The sequence below is a fragment of the Nicotiana tabacum genome, chromosome 22, assembly GCF_000715075.1.
Source record: "Nicotiana tabacum cultivar K326 chromosome 22, ASM71507v2, whole genome shotgun sequence".
In the NCBI taxonomy this organism is placed as follows: Eukaryota; Viridiplantae; Streptophyta; class Magnoliopsida; order Solanales; family Solanaceae; genus Nicotiana; species Nicotiana tabacum.
The window spans coordinates 41,531,687-41,547,132 of record NC_134101.1 but is presented as its reverse complement, the minus strand read 5'-3'; the positions used below and the strand labels follow the sequence as shown (position 1 = coordinate 41,547,132).

The 15,446-nt window shown below is 37.4% G+C and overlaps 1 long non-coding RNA gene and 1 pseudogene across 1 annotated transcript; both read left to right on the top strand.

Moving 5' to 3' along the window:
• Positions 1-15,446, top strand: part of LOC107815053 (terpene synthase 9-like) — a 132,480-nt pseudogene that overhangs the window by 46,476 nt on the left and 70,558 nt on the right.
• LOC142161727 (uncharacterized) lies at positions 6-1,605 on the top strand. The gene is made up of 2 exons (XR_012704821.1): positions 6-559; positions 975-1,605. It is a non-coding gene; the product is annotated as an uncharacterized LOC142161727 (long non-coding RNA).

Here is a 15,446-nt window from a genome sequence, read left to right as displayed (position 1 = left end):
TACACTCTCTATATATGTTCCCCTTCCCTCATTCTATTGAGGCTAGCTAGGAAAAAGATGTTACTCCTATAATTACTTTTTTGATGCCAAATGACAAGTACATATAATATAAGGGACAACTTCTAATGCAAACCAATTCATTATTTTCGCAGAATACCTTTTAGTTTATATATAGTTGCATGAGGAAGAAAAAAATGTTTGGATAAATATTGTTCTATTTGAAATTTTATTAGATCCAAAAAAAGATTAACAAAAAGTGCCTTTAAGCAATTTTAACCAATATATATAGGAAATAGTTTTTTATCATGGAAATAGTTTGGTATAGTTTACGGGATAAATTTATATAAGCAAAACTTATTAAATACTATCCTCACTAGGAATAGTAAGGTAAGGTCTAGCTCAGTAAGTTTGCTATTTGTCCTATACCCTTGGGAAGTATCCAAATGGCTATGAGATCATTCGCACTCGTGAGACTTTGCCGGCAGTCGCCATGAGGCTGCGAGGCGATGGAGGCACACAAGGATGATTATATAGCCAAGGCAATAGAGGCAACACTACGGTAGCTTTTGCCTCCCTTACTTATTCTCTTCCTTTGTGTTTTTTTTTATTAATAATAGCTACTAGGCAGCCCGCCCGCCTAGTAATATAATTTGCTTAAAAAAAATAAAATAAATATTATCCTATGGAAGAGGATAGAATTTACAAGTTAATGTAAGAACGTAACATGATAACTTACGTTCCATTAAGTTGATCTGATAATCTGGATACATGAAGAAATCGACCAACAATAACTAGCCAATTGGATTTTGCAACTAAATTTGAATACACAAACAAATTTTATGTTGTAAAATTTTCTTCAATTTGGCTTAAAAGTGAGTTATGCAGTTTAGGCTGTATATGATTAAAAATTGATGTATATATAATTTCATTATTAATTGGATTGTTTTGAAGATATTGACATCTATGTATTGTAGGAGGAACAACAAAGAGGACATGTAGCTTCAATTGTTGAATGCTACATGAAAGAACATGGAACTTCAGAGCAAGAGGCATACATTGAGATCCAGAATGAAGTCACGAATGCATGGAAAGACATAAACAAGGAATTCCTCAGCCCTATGGAAATGGAAGTGCCAATGTTTGTCCTCGAACGAGCTTTAAATCTTGCACGCATATCACATACCTTTTTCAAGGATGAGGATGGATACACAAATCCCAAATCCAATGTCAAAGAACTAATTACTTTGTTGTTTGTTGAATCTGTCAACGTATGATAAAAATAATGCATATGCACCTTCTGCCAGCTGGTAGTGCTTGAAGCAAATGTCGAAGCATTTTGCATGTTCTGGAGACGTAACACTATTTCCTGAAAAAACTACTTTTGTTAATTAATTGCTGTCAATTATATTTTAGAAGGGAAAATATCGAAAATATTGATTTTATTAGGATTGCTGTTAAATTCAGCTATCCATGAAGCTTTGCCATGGAGTTTGAGCTGAATGAAAGAGGACCTCTTGAGCTGAATAGGTCGGCAATGCAGAGAATGGAATGGAGAGAATATTCTTAAAGATTCAATTGGATTCTCACTATTTTGATCGAGCTGTACATACATATGTAGAAATAAAAAAAAAAAAACTAGCTCTAACTCAACCACTACCTGTAGTTAACTAACCCTAGTACTAACCGTAGTAAGCTTAAGTTACAACCAACTAACTGTCACGACTATTGCTTGGCTCATTACTCCCCCTCAAGCTGGAGGGTAAGAACCAATTCTCTACTCCCAGCTTGCTCAATGAATGAAAGTGTGGTGTCTTCCCAAGGCCTTTGGTAAGTAAGTCTGCAAGTTAATCTTTGGTACTAACATGATGAGTCTGAATGAGACCCTAAACTTCTCCCTTACAAAATAACAATCGATGTCAATATGTTTGGTCCTCTCATGAAATATTGGATTGATAGCTATCCGTATAGCTACTTTACTCTCACAAAAAAGGTCTATGGGTAATGTCACATTGATGCCTAGTTTCTTAAATAGTCCCACGAGCCATGATAGTTTAGCCACTGTTGAAGCCATGCTTTTAAACTTTGCCTCTGCTGAACTTCTTGACACTGTGCTTTGTTTCTTGGATTTCTAAGAAATAAGTGATTGCTCGTACTTCACGATGTACCATGTGACCGATTTTATAGACTGTGGACAGGCTGCCAAGTCGAAGTCACAGTAAACAACCAAAGTGTGAGCTTGTGCAGAGGACATTAATAACCCCAAACCTGGAGCATTCTTCACATATCTGATGACTCTCAGGGTTGTATTCATGTGTGACCTTTACGATTTGTGCATGAATTGGCTCAGAACCTGAACCACATAGGCTATATCAAGTCTGTTCATGGTAAGGTAGAGCAACCTTCCTACCAGCTTTTGGTAAGGTTCAGCATCTGTCAGTACAATGTCCTCCTCATCCTTGGTCTTTGTGGCTTCATCAAATTCCACTGATGTTAGCTTGTGATTGACTTCCAGTGGTGTAGACACTAGTTTTGCTCCCCCTAGCCCTGAATTAAAGATCAAATCAAGGGCATATTTCCGCTGATTCATTAGAATATCAGCCTTACTTCTGGAAAATTCTATGCCTAAGAAGAATCCGAGCTCCCCTAAATCTTTTATTTTTAATTTCTTCTGAAGGTTATCTCTAGCAGCTTGAATGAGTTGATGATTATTAGATGTCACCATAAGGTCATTCATATAAACTAGGATAACAACTAAGGTATCACCTCTCCTTTGTGTGAATAAGGAATAATCAAAATGGCTTTTGACAAATCCCAGATCTTAGAGAGCCTCTGTGAGCTTCAGGTTCCACTGCCTAAAAGCGTGTTTGAGGCCATAAAGTGACTTTCTCAATTTTCACACCTTGGATCTAGACTCCCCCTTGGTGCCAAAACCTTGAGGAAGATGCATATATATCTCTTCAAAGAGATCACCCTGTAAGAAGCACATCCATCTGGTAGATGTGCCAATGCTCTAAAGCAGCTGTAGCTATGACTGACCTTACTGTCACCATTTTAGCTATAAGAGAAAATGTCTCCTTATAGTCTAAACCTTACTTTTGGTTGAAGCCTTTGGCTACAAGCCTAGCCTTGAACCTTTTCACCTCCCCATTGACTTTGTATTTGACTTTGTATACCTATTTGCATCATATAGGTGTTTTACCTTTAGAAAGATCAACTATATCCCAAGTCCCATTGTCTTACAAAGCTTAGATTTCCTATTGCATAGCAGTGACCCATCTTGTATCCTTGGCTGCCTCAGAGTAATGATTGGGCTCAACAATGACTGATTGTGCAGTGAGACACTTTATATATGAAGGAGATAAACCATCATAACTCAGATAATTGGACATAGGATATGCACAAGATCTTGTCACATAATCTTGCATCCATCTAGGAAGACCAGTTGTTCTTTGGGACTTTTTAACTTTAATAGGTTGGGCAACCTCTACATGTGAGGAAGATTGAGGAGTGTCAACATCCTGTGATACAAGAATATTAAATTGTACATCGCCACTCAGTGGTGAATCATCATCACCAAATGCAAAGTCATTGGTAGGTGTAGGTAGAGCATCCTGAACAACATCAGGAACATGTGAGGGTAAATTCTCACCTGTTAACTCAAGAATTGGGGAATGAGGGATTAGGTAGCATCTTCATCTGTTTAAAAGGAAACACTTTCTCCTTAAACATCACATCTATACGGATTAGAAACTGCTTGGACTGCAAGCCATACAATTTATAACCCCTTTTTGTTGGTGAGTATCTCATAAACACTGATGACAATGTCCTAGAAGAGAACTTGTCATGTTTCCTTACCTTTACAACATAACATAAACACCCAAAGACCCTAAGGTGATCAAATGATGGTGCAGTGTTAAAGAACATTTCATAAGGAGACTTTCCTTTCAAGGTTGTAGAAGGCAATCTATTAATTATCACTACTAGAAATCCGGTAAAAACCGACAAACATTGGCCGGTAATGGCCAAACACCGACCAAAACACGACCATTTACCTGTGGACAGTATTTTTGTAACTTTGGTCGGTCAATTAAATCAAAAAAAAATTATTGCAAAAAAAATCGACCAAAGTTGGTCGGTATTTTAATTATGTAATAAAAAAATTCACTATCTGGGAATCGAACTAGGGTCTATACTGTGGCAGGATACTATTCTACTACTAGACCATTGGTACATTTTGTTTTAAGACTGTCTTTTATTTGATTTATACTCTTTAATTATATTTTCGCACAAAAATAATTGACCAAAGTTGGTCGGTTTTATTAAAAAGTAAAATTACCTACCAAAGTTGGTCGGTTTTTTTAAATGACCCGCCGAATTAACCGACCAATTTTGGTCGGTTTTTTTAATATTAATATTTATTTATTTTAATTAAAAAATGACCAAAGTTGGTCGGTTTCTTGAAACATAAATTTCGAGGGATTCAAAAATAGTTTCTCGTATTTTTGCGCCAAAGAAAACCGACCAAAGTTGGTCGGTTTCGTAAAAAAAAAATATATTTTGATAAACCGACCAACTTTGGTCGGTCTTTTGGTTGGTTTTTTGACCGACCAAAGTTGGTCGGTCGACCTTGGTCGGTTTTTGCCGAATTTCTAGTAGTGTATGTGTATTGCTGTAAAAACACACCCACCCCAGAATTTTAGGGGCACCGCAGCTTGAAATCTCAAAGCTCTAGCTATTTCAAAGAAGTATCCATGTCTTCTTTCCATTATGCCATTATGTTGCGGAGTATAAACACATGTGGTCTGATGTATAATTCCTAGTGTCTCAACTAACTGCTTCATATTTGAATTAACAAATTCAGAGCCATTATCTGTTCTCAAGATTTTAATAGAAAAATCAAACTGAGTACTGATCATAGAGAACAATCTTTTCATTAACCAACAAGTCTCATCTTTAGCATTCATCAAGAAAATCCAAGTGATTCTAGAAAAATCATCCACATCTGTAAGGAAAAACCTTTTACTATCATAAGTGGGTACTCTGAATGGTCCCCATATATCAGCATGTAAAAGATCAAATGAAGCCTTTGCTTTACTAGTACTAACTGGAAATGGCAACCGAGTCTGCCTAGGTAATGGACAAACATGACACATTATACAATGACTGTTTCTGTTACTAATATGGAGATTCTTGAATTTATCAATACTCTTAAGTATCTCCATAGGTAGGTGGCCATGTCTCTTGTGCCATATCCCCAACTTTATTGAATCTCGACTAACTGGCATAGAAGTAGGCATGATTGTGGTATGTACAATTGGTATAGAAAGCTTCCTCCTGCGTATGCAATCTTTGAGTATGTACAGTCCATTTGTTTCACTACCAATTCCCAACACCTTCCCTGTGTAGAGATCCTGAAACACACATATATCAGGAAAGAAAGCTACCAAACACTGCAACTCTTTTGTCAATTTTGAAACTGGCAGTAGGTTATACTTAAAGTTGGAAACATGAAGAACATCGTTAATCTCCTGGTCCTTGAATATACTAGTTGATCTACTATGTGTAATTGCAGCCACATCTCCATCTGGAAAATGAACTGTATTAACCTTTAGGAATGCGGTTGGACTATGTAATGCTTCTTGCTTTGAAACCATATGATCAGAGGCACCACTATCTACAATACAAGCATCTCGATCCAAGTTAGACATTAGGGATATTATAATACCTGAATCCATTCGTGTTGCATTAGCTGCTATTTCAGTTTCCTTGCCTTTAAGCAGTTGGAGAATTTGCTGATATTGTTCTAGAGTAAATGTGGGAGCCATAAGAGTGGAACCAGTTGTAGCTGCTGGAACATCTTCAGCCGCAAGGTTAGTTGTTGCTTGTGAGTTGTAGTTCTTCCTGAATTTGTTATACTTTGGATGTCCTACTACCCTGTAGCAAGTTTCTTTAGTGTGACCTTTCATGTGACAGACATCTCACTGAAGATTGTAATTTTTCTTTGGCCTCTGCTGATTCACAAATCTAGTTGTCATCAGTACCGCCATTTCACCCCATCAATAATGGTAAAAGTGTTGGATATAGTCTTTTGACTCTCACGCTCTATTAACATAAAGTAGGCCTTGTTCACAGAAGGAACAAGATCCATCATCAAGTGTTGGCTGCGTGTTTGGTCATAAGACTCATTTATTCCCATAAGAAATTATAAAAGTGTCTGATGCTCCATGAATTGAACAAATTCACGAGATTTTGCACAATCACATTCCGGAATTGGGGCCAAACTGAAACTCTACCCAAAGCAGCCTCAATTTTGAGAAATAAGCTGAGATCGAGCTTGTACCCCCACTTGCAGTTCCAATTTCTTTATGAATTTGAAATATTCTAGAACAATCGACTTTTTCAAACCTCTCCTTCCAGTCATTCCAAACCGCACTGGCCTTCGAGGAATAAACTATTCCACTGAGTAAATCTAGTGAAACATAGTTCATTAACAATGATAATACTATCGCATTGCATCGCTCCCAAAGATCAATAAGGTTCGTGCCGTAATTCTCCCTTTTGCATGTATTGTCGATGAACCCTAACTTATTTCGGCCTTTGATGAAATATTTTATCACTTGACTCCAAATGGAGTAATTTTTCGGTCCTTGTAATTGTAAGGAAATCAAAATTGCACGTGAGTTATCATTCGAATTCAGGAACAGAGGATGATTATGGCTCAACTTCTACGGCTCAGTATTACCGACTGTCGCCATTGATGAGTCCAACGAATGAGCTTGTAAAGAAGAATTTGAGAAGTATAAGACCACACTAATGGCCGTGTGGCTCTGATACCATGTCAAATTCAGCTATCCATGAAGCTCTACCATGGAATTTGAGCTGAATGAAAGAGAATCTCTTGAGCTAAATAGGTCAACAAAGCAGAGAATGAAAATGAAGAGAATATTTCAGAAGATTCAATTGAATTCTCACTATTGTGATCCAGCTATACATGCATATGTAGACATGAAAAAACAAAATTAACTCTAACTCGACCACTAGCTGTAGTTAATTAACTCTACTACTAACCATAGTAAAATTAAGTTACAACCAATTAACTGTCACGACTATTGCTTGACTCATTAATTGCAATAATACAACGTCATGCGGAAGCTAACAAAGTATACATTTAACTATGATAAATTCGACAATAAAAGAGTAATATACCAAAATAGGCATATTTTGAATCCATACGTATTTAAACAATTTGACTATTTCACAAGACACAAGTATTATGGTTTGAACTCTTCAAATATAATCTTAAAATATTCGTAAATAAACTTTTTGGCACGAGAAACCATGGTTCTATACTACTGTAGGATTGCATATAGATGCTCGTAACATGTAGTGGAATTAACAATATCCTATACAGATTTGTGATGACCTGATAGGTCGTTTTGAGTACTAGCCTTAATTTTTGTGTTCCGAAACCTCCCATAGTTTCATTTGATATTTTTTAATTTGCGTGCCTGGTCCGTGTCGATTTTTAAAAAACTTTTATGTGAAATTCTGAAGAAAATAATATTTTAAGTTGTAAACCAATTTTGTTTTTTGGATGAAAATAAGTACTTCAACGTGATTATAAGGAGCAGAGACAGTAGAATTAAAGCGAATATCATCGTTATAGCTGCATACAGCCGAAACCGGGCTCATCTAGTGTATGATGGATTGGAACCGAAACGTGATGGATTGAAGATCGACCCCAGGTTCCATCGAACCAAAGAACGAAGTCAGAACATACGTCTCCAACGTCTTCGAGCCCGTGACTCCGGAATCGATCCCAATTCTGAACAAGCTCGAGGAAACATTATCAGACCCAATAACGAAAGGTTGAAGTATTTGCAACCGGTCAGATATCATGGCGGGAATCTCGGCACATATCAACAAGAGACTGACTAATTAGAAAATCATGAGATTTCTTACCTTTTATAGAATTGTACCTAAAGTAAGACTCCCCTACTATATAAAGGGTGTCTGATTTTTGTAATAGGCATGGTAACATGCATCCCAAAAGCATTATAATATTATTTTCTTTCTGCAAGCTACTGTTCTTCTATATTTGACATTATTTTGATCATATTCAGTTCGTGTGAGGTGTATTTCTCAAGGCTATAACTTTTCAAGTCACACAGTTTGAATTTACTTTATTATTGTTTGTTTTACTTATAGTTCAATCTATCGCTTTGTGTCAAATTAATCCACGTATCCTTAAAACTCCTTATAAATTCAATTGTTATCCGATTTTAAAGGTAAATAGTCTAGCGCCCACCGTGGGGCTAAGGATAATAGTGGTTATTTGATACAAATTTCTATAACACACACTATTTTTCACTTGTTCTTTAAATTGTATCTGATTTCAGGCTTAAGCTCAAAATGTCAAACTCACAATTAGCACCTCTACCTGCCGACGATGAATTTGGTCACCACGGTGAAAATAATAACTTAGTGCCTGGTAACGAGGTACTACCCATTGATCCCATCAGAATTCCAATTGCGGACCCGTTAGACGCTAATTCGCATGTGGGTATCGACACAAGCCCCCCTACTGACCCCGAGAATAGCATCCGTGGTGGATCTCGATCGACGACACATGATACTCAAAACAATGGAGGGGACATGGTCAATCTTCAGAAGATCTTCAAAATATTGCAGGCTCAACATGCGATAATAGCTTAGTTACAAAACCAGAGCCACACACCCAGCGGGATCGAGCCTGGCCTATCTCGAGAAATCACTCAAAGGGAAAAACCAGTCGCGGAAAGGTCGAGTGGGAACGAGTCGGGTAATAACCCCGAGATCATAAAAATGCTCGAGGAGCTGACAAAACGAATAGAATCAGGGGAGAAGAAAATTGAAGCAAACGACAAAAATGTGGAGACCTACACTTCTAGGGTCGACCAAATCCCGGGAGCACCGCCGATACAGAAAGGCTTGGATTCCAAGAAGTTTGTACAGAACCTTTCTCACCGAGTGTGGCTCCGAAGCCGATCCCCAAAGAATTTTGCATGCCTGAGATTCCTAAGTATAACGGAATGACTGACCTAAATGAGAACGCCACTCCATACACATGAGCCATCAAAGGAAACTACTTGGAGGATGTTAAGATCGAGTCTGTCTTACTGAAAAAATTTGGAGAAACATTGTCAAAGGGAGCCATGATGTGGTATCACAACTTACCCCCTATTTCTATTGATTAATTTGCTATGCTTACAGAATCTTTTGTGAAAGCATACGCTGGGGCTATCAAGGTCGAAACTAGGAAATCAGACCTCTTCAAAGTGAGGCAAAAGGATAAGGAAATGCTGAGAGAATTCGTATCTCGATTTCAAATGGAACAGATGGACCTTCCACCGGTGGCTGATGATTGGGCCGTTCAAGCTTTTACCCAAGGACTCAATGTTCGAAGTTCGGTGGCTTCACAACAATTGAAGCAAAATCTAATAGAATATCTGGCTGTCACTTGGGCTGATGTGCATAACCGATATCAATCGAAGATTAGAGTCGAAGACGATCAACTGGGGGCTCCTTTCGGGTCTGTTTATCCAGTCAGAACCTTTGATAGAGTCAAGAGAGAGATCGTGAATCGAGGCCAAATAGGGATAAGTATCAACCATATAACGGATATCGGAGAAGTAGCGAATCTGGGTGAAACCCCATGGGAAATGAAAGGAGGAACGACTGAGGTCAAATCAGCCGAGGAATTATAACCAAAAATGGCCTTGACAGGTCTAAAAACGCACCAAGGCTATTGGAATACAACTTTAATGTCGATGTTGCCGCCATTGTATCGACTATCGGGCACATCAAAGATACCAAATGGCCTCGACCCCTACAGTCCGATCCAACTCAAAGGGATCCTAACTAGATGTGAAAATAGAACAGTACTCATGGTCACATAACGGAGGATTGTCAACAAATGAGGGAGGAAGTAGCTCGTCTATTTAATAATGGGCACCTTCGGGAGTTCTTGAGCGACCGAGCCAAGAATCATTTCAGGAACATGGATTCTAACAAATAGACAGAATAAGAAGAACCTCAAAATGTCATTAATATGATCATTAGAGGAGTTGATATCCCACAGGGGCCGATGTTAAAACACACTGAAGTATCCATCACTAGGGAGAAACGAACTGGGGACTACATACCGGAAGGAACTTTATCTTTCGACGATGAAGATGCAGAAGGTATCGTGAAACCCCACAATGATGCACTGGTAATATCTATACTCATAAATAAAATTCGGGTTAAATGTGTGTTAATTAATCAGGTAGCTTGGCCAACATCATTCGATCAAGGGTCGTGGAATAGCTCGGTTTGCAAGACCAAGTCGTGCCTGCAGTTCGAGTTCTAAACGGATTCAGCATGGCTTGTGAGACCACTAAAGGAAAAATAACATTACTAGTAAACACCGTCGGGACCATCTAGGAGACCAAATTTTATGCAATCAAAGGGGATATGAGATACAACACTCTATTGGGAAGGCCATGGATCCACAACATGAAGGTGGTGCCTTTGACGCTGCACCAAACATTGAAATTCCCAACACTTGACGAAGTTAAAACAGTCCACTGGGAATAACTGGCTACAAAAGAAATATTTGAGGTTGAATAGGTGACACAAGCATCTACAGTTTCAACATTGAAGGTCCTAAACTAGGTGGTAAAAAATGGGGCAAAATAGCAATCACTGGTACCATCTTCGGAATATTCGGACAAACAAGGGGAGATCGAGGATGATGATTATGGGATTCCCAGATCTTTCATAGCCCCCGATGATTTGGACTTCAGTAAATTGATGGTTGAGGAAATAGAACAAGTCATATTGCGAGAAAACTTTCCCGATTGAAAGGTATACCTGGGCACGGGGCTAAGCTCCGAGCTCAATGAAAGGCTCATTCAATTTCTTATAACTAACGAAACTGTTTCACTTGGTCCCACCTTGATATGACAGATATCCCACTGAGATAACCAATCACAAGCTGAGCCTGGACCCGAAGTTTCATCTGGATATACAAAAGAGGAGACCCCGGGGTAGCAACAAGTGCCTCTGGTGACTGTCCCCCAACCGGAGCTACTAGAGACTCCTCAACTGCTGCTCTGATATGTGCTCTAGACGCGGTACGTGCTTCTCCTCGACCTATGCCTCTACCCCGGTCCTTGTAATATCGGCTCTGGGGGCAGCATCGCCGGTAACTGCTGTTGCACCTAATTTTGCACTAGTCAAAACAAGATTCAACTTGTGGTTCCTTTGTTATTGATGAAAGAGAGTCGCCACCTGATATTTAAAGGTATACTAGGGTACCTATTTCATTACTAAGTCATGTTCTTTATTGGTCTTCTAACCGGTAAAATTATGGGTAAGGATTCTTGTTCTTCTAAGGGGAAGATGTTAGGCACCCCTTAAAATCTACATGAGGTATCTCCATAGGATTTAGACTAAGTTTCAAATCAATTATTTGTAAAAGACTTTAATTAGTAATAGGGAAGGCTGCTTACTATACACCTACATATGATATTGACAGAAAGAATGCAGGGTCTTAAAGGGATATGAGTTTATGAAAGGGTTCATAAGAGATGTTAAAAGATTTTTGAAATTGGTACGTAAGCGGTCTAGATTTTATAAGTTTATAAAATAGATTGAGTTATGAAAACACTTTGATCTGGGGGATGGTTATTTACATATTGCTAAAAAGATTGTTTTTTGAGGAAGTGTATCTAGAGTTACCTTAGATTCAGAGAGCTTTTTTAGAGGGGTTATTTACCGAAAATATTCCTTAAAGGAGACGGTTCTTTGATGTTTTGATTTCTTTTTAAAAGCGAAACTGAAATCTGATTTTCACATTTTGAAATAAAGCTGATGTTTTACCAAGTTCTAGATTTTTGAAATGTTGAAAAAGAAGAATGGTTAGTGAAAAACATAACAATTACCGAGCAGATTTTAATTAGTGAACTAAGGATCTACTATTAGCTATTTTTCCTGTTTAATCCTATATTGTTTAAGGCTTTCCTAAGCTCATATAATATTAAAGCATAAAAGAAAAAGCATGTGTTCTAATATATGAGTGTTATATACATAAGAGATCAACAACAATAAAGACATAACAAATACAACTAATATTAAACTAGTAGAATCAACAAACTAAATTAATGAGGCAGTAATAATGATAAAAGGAGTTGAGGGAAAGAGGACTGGACTCTGGGATTGGGCCTCAAGAAGATAGGCCCATCAGTGAAGAGACGCGGATACGAGCTGACTTTGGACTCCTCAATGAGATGCAATGTAGCTGGAATTGGGCCTGAGTTCATCAAGAACTCAGAGGCCCAAACAGATGTACATGTGAAAAATAAGAAGGTCATTAGATATACATCCAATACATTTAACATATTTAAACTACAGAACATATTTTGATATGCATAACAAATACATAAACAAATAATTGAAGCAAGAACAAGATTAACATGGTAGAGGAAATTATGTATTAATGTGGTGGCTTTACTTAGCAAATAATTCACATTGAAAACCTTTCATTGTCATTGAGCACTAAACCCTTAAAAAACACTAAATGTATCAATGAATTAAGAGCTAAGGAGGGAACCCTACTCAAGGTCGATGCTCCCCTTATATACCCCGATATTTCAAAGTTCCCAAGGGACTCAAGGCCCATGTCAATGCTTGTGCCGGGGAAGGAAGACCAACCTAGAGTCGAACTCCTCTCCCAAATACTCTTAATCACTAACATCATGTTTTTCTTACGGGTTTAAGTGCCGATGAGGCCCTTCCAATGAAAACCAAGTACTAAAGTATTTACCCCAAAATATATACTTTCCTCTTAATAAAAATAACATAAGAGAATACATACTACTATGATACTAAATAGGGAAACATATCAAGGAAACCTAAAGGGAGAGGGGCCATGTTTAGAATACACACAGATACAAAGAGGTTTCATAATCACACCATTGTAGGAATAAATTACTAAGGCATAACATATCCAAACATGCATTGATAATATTACTTGGTACCTTGAAGACATCAAGGAAGATTTAAACCAACAATCATAGTCAGCAATTGTTACAGAGATATTATCAAGGTTGTGGGACTAAACCTTCATCATGATTACAAACTTACAGATTTAAACATGGGATCCCTAAGGTCTCCACATGATCATGCTTCTAACAGTATTAACAAGTCAATATGTTCAAATAATATCAATAAATGAACTTCAATAAGGTTTGAGAGCCAAGTTCAACTTCAAGCTAACAATTGGAGGGCTAAGCATAACTCGAGTTAGAACATGGTGTTGCAGAGTTAGAGCAGGGACACTAGTTACATTTAATCAACTATACATGGGCATGATGAATGAAATAATGACCTCATATAAGCAGAGAAACTTTACACATTACAGAACCATACCAACATGTTGATAAAGAAAGGATATGAAAGACATTATATCAACACAAGTTCAAACTCAAGCATAGATCTAGTATAACATATAGGTACGAAGTGATCATGTTTTAGTTCCCAAAACTATCAATTGGTTATAGTAGCATGCCTAAATCCTAATTTTCATGGAGCCCAAGTTAGTGATAGATGCATGCAAATTTCACAGAAACTCAACAATTCCTCAAAGAGATTAAGGAAAGTGATGTATTGTACCAGTTTTGGAATTACACATGTATATGAAGATCTGAACTGACTATGGAACAAACAATCTCAGTTGTGCAACAATTACTAGTTGACTTTGTCCAAACAAATCATGACTTACACTAAGAATAGTTTAACCTTACAAAATATATATTCAGCAAAGATTCATGAGGAGAAAATAGCTTGGTGAAAATAAGATAGTTCCCTATGCATACAACAGTTAAGCTGGTCATGAGAAAAGTTATAGTGATATCTTTAGATATCACTCTCAGAGTTAACAGGGACAGATACAGAGAAGAAAAGCATCTAGACACTCAGATTCTTTCAACTTAGTTAAATAACATGGACATACTAGAGATATCATGTTAAGATTACCAAATAATGAACTCAACCATAAGGAAAATAAGGTGCAGGTCAACAAGATGAAATCTCAGCAGAATCATCCGTGAAGGGAAATGCATGAAGTTCATATGAGCATGATTGGTTCAACAATAATGATGTCTAACACAAAGTAGAAGATAGTAGTGATAACTCAGTTAGATAGTTGGACAAACACAAGCAGAGACGAGAATGTATTTAGACATTGTAAGTTCAAACTTCAGGTTAAGGAACAAGGATATAAGTCTTGAACAAGTTCAGGTTTCAATTTAGCAACAACTATCAAGTAGCAAACTTAACTTCTAAAACTCACAAAATTACATAAGTGCAATAAAACAGGAATAAGTTCATTGTAAGTCACTAAGAGCTATGAAGTTTATATTGAACATAAACATATAAGAAATTAGGCATGAAGACTGTAAGAAAACTCAGAACAAAGATCAATAATTATCATTTACCTATTAAATTATTATTCTAGAGAATCATAACAGAACAAGCTGATCATAAAAGGTTGTCAAACTAACAAAACATAAATATCACATGTAAAAAACATACAACATAATATTAATCTATAGATCTTAACATCGATATATCTAAATCAATGAGAGAAATGAATGAAAGAAAGAGGGAGGGAAAGATGCTGACATACTTAAGGGCAGCAGACCAAATGAATTCCTTTGTTACTCAAAGATCCAGAGCTTTTAAACTCGAACCAGCAAAAGAAACTCGGCAATAGAGAGAAAAACAGTACGAGACCTAATATCAGAAACCCTAATTTTCTTAGTGTTTGGGACTGTATGCGTTCAGTGTTAGGTGGTTCTGGTGTGTTGGTGAGAAGACTAAAGACCCCTTTTTATTGTGACATTCAATGCTCTACGACTTTACAAATTCAAAACCAGTAGTAAAGAGTGACGCATAGTAGATGATGATAGCTAATCAAGTGAAAATAAAAGATAGAGGGGGGAAATCCAGTAATGATTTTACATGAGTACTGGAGTGGAGTGAGTCGTTGAATGTTTAAGCACAAGAAACCATCGGTCATAACCCTAATACCCAGAGGCCATTCTTCACATAGCAGATGCTGTCGCTTTCCATAGTCATCTAAAAATATCTAGCTCTCAAAATCTTCTTAGCTATTATGAACTCATTCATATGGGGTCCGCAAGTCCCTACATGTATTTATTCCAACAATCTGGTTGATTCAGCGATATCTACACATCTTAGCAAGCCTAAGTTTGGGGTCCTCCTGTACAAGACTTCCCCGTTGAGGAAAAAGTTGTTTGCCAACCTCTTGAGGGATCACTTTTGACCATTAGTAGCAATTATTGGGTATTCCTGGGTCGCGAGGAACTTCTTGATGTCGTGATACCAAGGTTTATCATCTG